This window comes from Delphinapterus leucas, chromosome X (assembly GCF_059928025.1).
Source record: "Delphinapterus leucas isolate spDelLeu-1000000601 "Yukka" chromosome X, BTC_Dleu_Yukka2, whole genome shotgun sequence".
NCBI lineage: Eukaryota > Metazoa > Chordata > Mammalia > Artiodactyla > Monodontidae > Delphinapterus > Delphinapterus leucas.
This window is the reverse complement of record NC_143150.1, coordinates 43,653,389-43,660,024: the sequence shown is the minus strand read 5'-3', so window position 1 is coordinate 43,660,024 and position 6,636 is coordinate 43,653,389. Positions and strand designations below refer to the sequence as shown.

The following is a 6,636-nucleotide window of genomic DNA, read 5'->3' as shown; positions in this document are numbered from 1 at the left end:
CGGCTAGTCGTGGTGCACTAACCCCTTCAGGCTATGTTCAAGCCGCCAACCCCAGTCCTCTCCCTGCGCTCCGTCCAAAACCGAAACCCGAGCCTCAGCTCGCAGCCCCGCCCGCCCCGGCGGGTGAGCAGACAAGCCTCTCGGGCTGGTGAGTGCCGGTCGGCACCGATCCTCTGTGCAGGAATCTCCCCGCTTTGCCCTCCGCACCCGTCGCTGTGCACTACTCTGCGGTCCCGAAGCTCCCCCCTCCGCCTCCCGCAGTCTCCGCCCGCGGAGGGGCTTCCTAGTGTGTGGAAACTTTTCCTCCTTCACAGCTCCCTCCCACTGGTGCAGGTGCCGTCCTTATTCTTTTGTCTCTGTTTTTTCTTTTTTTCTTTTGCCCTACCCAGGTACGTGGGGAGTTTCTTGCCTTTTGGGAGGTCTGAGGTCTTCTGCCAGCCTTCAGTAGGTGTTCTGTAGGAGTTGTTCCACGTGTAGATGTATTTCTGGTGTATCCGTGGGGAGGAAGGCGATCTCCGCGTCTTACTCTTCCGCCATCTTCAAGGTCCCCCCGACCCTTTACTTTTTAAGTTTCTTCAATAGACATCCAAGTTTTGCTAAAAGAGAAAAATAAATCTGTCATTATTTTTAAAAACAAGTTAGGAGATATTATCTACCCCACAGTACCTATTCAGTTTTGAAAATGTATATGAATCAAAGAGATTGACAAAGTCTACTTGGCACGTTCTTTCCCACAAAATATGCGTTCGTACAACAAATGCCTATCTTCACGCATTGCTGACAGGTGACTTAATTTTCTCCTGGAAAGCTTTTCTCTGTGTCCTTGCTTCTACTTCTTCATAGTTTCTGCTCTCCCCTAATTTCATCTTCCTCACAAGTTGGACTTAACATGATTACCTCTCCAGTCAGAGATTCCCATTGTTTTCCTTTTTGCTTCCCAACATCGATTGCCTGATTATCTCTACTATGCCCAGTTTTATTCAATGTGAGAGAAAATACAATTCCTCTTAGAAGAAACAGTGGGATTAGGATTTGCTGTTACTAAAATATGTTTCAAAACAACAAAATTTTAAAATTATATTTAAGAAAATAGGTGGCTGTTCCAATCATTGCTTTAATGGATTAGGTATTTGTTTTATTGAAAGGCTGAGAGCAATGATTCTGGACCCAATAGTTTGGGCTATATCCTGGCTTTAAAACTTACTAGCTATACAACTACAGATAATTTGCTTCATCTGTATGTGCCTCAATTTCCTCCTACGTAAAATGGGTACATTGATAGTATAGCCCTCACAGATTTCTTCTGAGGAATGGATTGATTAGTACCTGTAAATAGCTGAGAACACTGTCTCTAACATGGCACACGCTAAAAGTATGTTATGAATATTGTTATTATTACCATTTTTCTGCATAGTCCAAACTAACATGATGACATATATATATTCAGAATTGTTTTAATGGCAATAAGATTATAACTGTACAAAAATAAAATCTAAACCCAGACATTGAAGTAAATAACAGCAGAAAAATTACATTTTACCACACATCAATTCCCACATGTCTTCAAAGGTGAATTCCTTTATGTCTTTTTCTATTTGTGTATATACATTCCCATATATATTTATGCACCTTACTTTCTTGATTATTAGATTACAGCATCAGCGACATACACCATTGATTCAGTAACACCTTTTTTAAGAAAAAATAAAACTATCACATAAAATCTACACATGTATTTTATGATATATTTCAATGTGAGAAATGCTGAAAGATTCTAAAAAATTGATCCTAACATAGAATAAGACAATTTAGGTCATGTGATATATGCATCGCTGGAATCTCTGACATTTTGATGTATTTCCTTGCAGTCTTTTTCTAGGCCTATTTGTTGTGTCCCCCTGAAATTCATATGTTGAAACCTAATCCCCACTGTGATGGTAATTGGAGTTTGGGCCTTTAAAATGTGATTAAGTCTTGAGGATGGAGCCCTCATGAATGGGATTAGTGCCACTATAAATGATACCCCAGCAGCCTCCCTTGCTTTTTCCACAGTATGAGGGCACAGAAAGGAGATTGCAGTCTACGAATCAGGAAGCAGGCCCTTTCCAAAAACCAAATCTGCCAGTGCCTTGATCTTGGACTTCCTACCCCTAGAACAGGGAAAAATAAACTTCTGTTATTTAAGCCATCCAATCCATGGTATTTTTGTTATCACAGCCCAAATGAACTAAGGCAGTACTTAATATAACTGTTTCCACTGTACCACCAGTGGTTATCCAGTGTTAGTACACATCAGAATCTCTCAGGGAAGCAAGTTAATAATACATGTTCTGTGGCCCAGTTGGAAGTATGATTAATTCATGTAATCCAGAGAAGGGTGCCAAAGTCTACATTATTAGCAATAGAGAGTGTTACCAAGTCCAAGCTCCTACTGTTCGCCACAGACAAGGCCAATAAATTAAGAGACAAGGTGTTGGGGCAAGGAATATCGACTTTATTTGTAAGCCAACAGACCGAGAAGATGGCAGACTAGTGTCCCAAAGAACCGTCTTACCACAGTTAGAATTCAGGCTTCCTTTATACAAAAAGAGGAGAGGGTGTGGCTGATTGTTACAAACTTCTTGGTGCCCACCAGACCCCGGAGGGGACGTGATAATCCTTTGTTCTTGCAGCTATCCAGGTAGGTCTGGTCACGATGTTCCTGTAAACCTCCAACAAGACAAGTGTTATTCTCTGTTCTACAACTTTTATCTCTATATGGAAAGGTCAAGCCTGGGAGGCAGAGCCTTGAGAAAGGGGCTATTATGTATATTTCAGGCTACAGGCAACATTCCTTTACAAAGGTACAGAGCCAGCATAACTAAGCACAGGCAACAGAGCACAAATGTTAGAGCTAAAGAAGTAGATCCAATATGGAGTCAGGTTTGTTCTTCTCTGTTACAATAGGAGATTCTAAATCAGGCAGTCTGTGTGACACACTATGAAAATCTCGCTAAATTTTATTCGTGTTTTAATTTAGCGTGTCATCTGGCCTCTACTGCGCTCCCTAGGAAATGCATGTCTTTGCCTCTAGAGAAATGAAATGACTTACCTGCTGTTCTTTAGTCAAGAGTAGAACCAGGTAAAGGACTTGAGGATCCCCACAGAGTCAAAATGGCCATATTAAACATTTATTCAACATTTACAATATGTCAAACATTGTAATAGACACTAGGAGTATAAGGTTGATAAAGAGTACATGCTGTGAGAATGGCACAGTTCTGCAGAGGAGTAATTGCTAACACATTTAGGAATTTTTTTTTATCTCACAAAATATTTTAAAGTCTTTCATGTAGGGATAATATCAGATTTGGCTAATGTTACTCAGTTTTGATTAAAGAAAGTGAATATCTCTGTAACTTATATACTTCATGTGTGTCTGTTGCCCTAGTGAGTGGGTCTGCCAAGAATTTTTTGTATGAGAGAGTGTAGAGTGTCCTGAGAGAGAAGTCACCTCTGGAAATAACATGGCAGGCAGAAAGAGTCAATGTTGTCACCATCTGGAGATTATTCTTGTAAATTTTTACTAGCAGAAAAGAAATATAGGCTTTATTATAATTTATATTATAATTAAGGTAATAAGTGGCTGACTCCAACTGTTCAAGTCATCATTTTGTTTTATTCATGTCTTGACCCAGCACTCTCCACCCAAATGGAATCATGTCTGAGTCCCTAGAGAGCAGAGGACCTATAAGTAAAATAAGAAATTCCTGTTTTTACTAAGACCTTGGCTAAGATATTATTTGCTGAGGCACTTTTGTGTAGTACGCACCTTCATAAGTGTAACAATGATCTCACAGAAATCAGGAAGGCTTTGTCACCTTGAGGACTCCAAAACCTCTGTCAGCAGAAGGAATAAGATTAAGGAGAAATGACAGTAGAGTCTGGAAGACATGGCAGTATCCAGAGGAGGGTGGCACCTATTTCTCAGTTGCCTGAAATTGTTCCTGGGCATAGGTTAGATATCCCTCAGTCCTCCCTAAGTATCACTGCAGTGGGGGTTCTGAAAGGGCAGGGGAGTCAGGTAGGGTCCAAGTCAACAAAGTTCACACATAGGGTACCTCATCTGATCCGCTCAGCAGCCCTGGGAGGTAAATAGTATTCTCTTTTCACGAATGACAAGGGTGACCCTTTAAAAGAATGTCAGGGTGATAAATACTAGGGTTATATTGCTAAAAAAGAAATTCTAAAAAATAACCTTGAAATGCATGTTTTGTTCTTTTAACAAGTTTTTATTAAATGACACTTGTTTAAAAAGCTGATTGACACATGACTTTTATTACTTTTATTACATTTAAGGGTATAAGTAATAAATACAAATTTTGGGAAAATACAGTTATCAAAGAGAAAGAAATTAAATCATTAAAAATTATGCCATCTAAAGATAAACACCCACATTTTAGTATATATACTTTAAGACTCATTGTTAATATATATAATACATAAATATATATGCTCTAAAATGAAGCAACGATAAATTTACACACTGCTTTCTAACTTTTTTTTCACTTTTGAAACAGACAATGAACATCTTTCTATTCGAATGGGTGAAACACCTCTGCTGACAAAGAAAAACTTGTGGATTTGGTCTGAATTCAATATTCAAATAGATGCTGACAATACTGAAAGTTTTGAAGCAATTGAATGAGTAAAATTACACCAAGAAAAGGCAAATAAACAGAAAACAAGGTTGAAAAGTATTAACCTCAGAGAAAACCTCAGTTTTCAAGGCATAAGGAAAAATTCCTCATGGTGGCAATGATGAGGGTGGTCCTACCAAGGCCAGATAAACTATACCTTAACTTCATTGCCCTGAGTTTAACTCTCTCATCTTTTCCGTGAAACTTTCGGTATCATCTGCATCTCCGTCTATGTCTATCACATTAATATTATTGACAAGCCTAAAATCCTGGGAAAGCAGAGCCCAACCCCTTCTAATATTGCCTTCAGGCTTCTAGCTTTCATTCCCTCCCACAGGGCGAGCTTCCTCTCCATTCTCCACAGGGGCAGGATCTCCTCCTTCTTTTTCCTTTTCCTTTTTTTCCTGGGGAACATTTTCCATGTTGAGATTTTTATCCCCCTGCTTATTCCACTTTGGACTCCATTACTCGTAGGAGACAAGAGGCAAGCGAAAGGACTGAATGCTTGACGGGAAAATCAGCACCGAGGACAGAGGCCCTACTATGCACCTTTCAAGATTCAGATTTTAATGGTTTCTGAAATTCTATTTTTCCCACCTAAGAGGGACTCGTGCGCCCTCCAGGGGGCCTCCAGACGGAGCTCCGTCTTCCCGCTCGCTTCTCTCTCCTTCCTCCTTTAAAACTCACCATTTTTTCCTGTACGTAGATACTTCCCCAGGCGTATGCAAGCACAAAAAGGGAAGGATCTGGAGGGGAGCTTCAGGCTGGGCTCTGTTCCCTCCCCCCACCACTGTCCCTCGCATCGACTGCACCTTTCCTTGCTGTCTCCTCCGCCGCCGCCGCATTTTCGCCTGACCCGGCGAACATCAGACCAGCGGATGGTTGGGGTCGGGGAAGCGGGGGCTGCTGCAGTAAGAACTCTGTGCGGACCTGCAGCCGCCCGGCCCTTCCCGGACCCGCCCGGCGTCTCCCAAAACTATATATCCCAGCTTTGTCCCTCCTTTATCCATAGCCATCCTCAGCCTTTGGTACTCCTCCTCTTTTAAATACCCACAATGTTGGACGAGGGGTGACTATTTAAAGTAAAACTTTCACTCTCTGTGTCTCTTTGTTTCCTCCTCCGATGATTAGTTTCCACACTCCTACTACCAAAATGTTTGGCACCAAAATGGGTGTGGGACACTGGGAGCAGGGGCTGAGTGGAAAGCTTTCCAGCATATACCTGTGTCCATATTCATAAACTGCTTGCCCCCAGGACCACTAAAAATGGACTTTGGGTAAGGAAGGTGTGACCAGAAAACAGACTCTGACCCACTTGAGGATTCTGCCCTCAGTCCCCAGCCATCCTGGTGCCAGGGTTACCCCAAGCCTCTTCAGTCGGAACACAGACTTACAGCATTCCTGGACTGGACCGTTGCTTTTCCCCGCATTCTTTGACCAGAAGTTTTTCCTCCTCTGCAACAGGAATCATTACTCAGAGGATACAAAAGACAGGAAGAAAGGGATTTGGGCCCAGGTAGACTCTCATCAAGGGACACTAAAGGAGTTCAGGTTCCTGATCCTGCCTCCCACCCAAGCAAGGCAGCGGGAACACTCAACCCCTCCTCCTCTTGTCACCCTGGATTTGGAATGTCTCTTTTTCCATCTTGGCATTTCAGGAGGTCAGATATAGTGTAAGAGAGAGGCAGCATTTTCTCTTGGAGTTATTGTCCACTTAATCTTCTTGTGGGATTAGCCCTTTCCCTTGTTCTAACTGCTCCGCAACCTGCTCCTTCCCAGAACCTCCTCTCCTGGTAGTCATTATTATTTTTCCCCTGAAGCCCTTACCTGCACCTAAGTGGCCAGAAAGCTAGGTATCAGGAAAGGAGGCTGGGAGTGGAAAGTGGAACATTATCTTTCTTCTATGTACTTTTATGTTCCAATTTTTTAATTTAAAATGTTTTGTTTTTACATTTCA

The 6,636-nt window shown here is 41.8% G+C and overlaps 1 pseudogene; it reads right to left on the bottom strand.

The window, feature by feature from the left end:
* Positions 1-4,764: 4,764 nt before the first annotated feature.
* On the bottom strand, positions 4,765-5,526 carry LOC149744226 (protein BEX5 pseudogene; annotated as a pseudogene).
* Between the last annotated feature and the right edge of the window lie 1,110 nt (positions 5,527-6,636).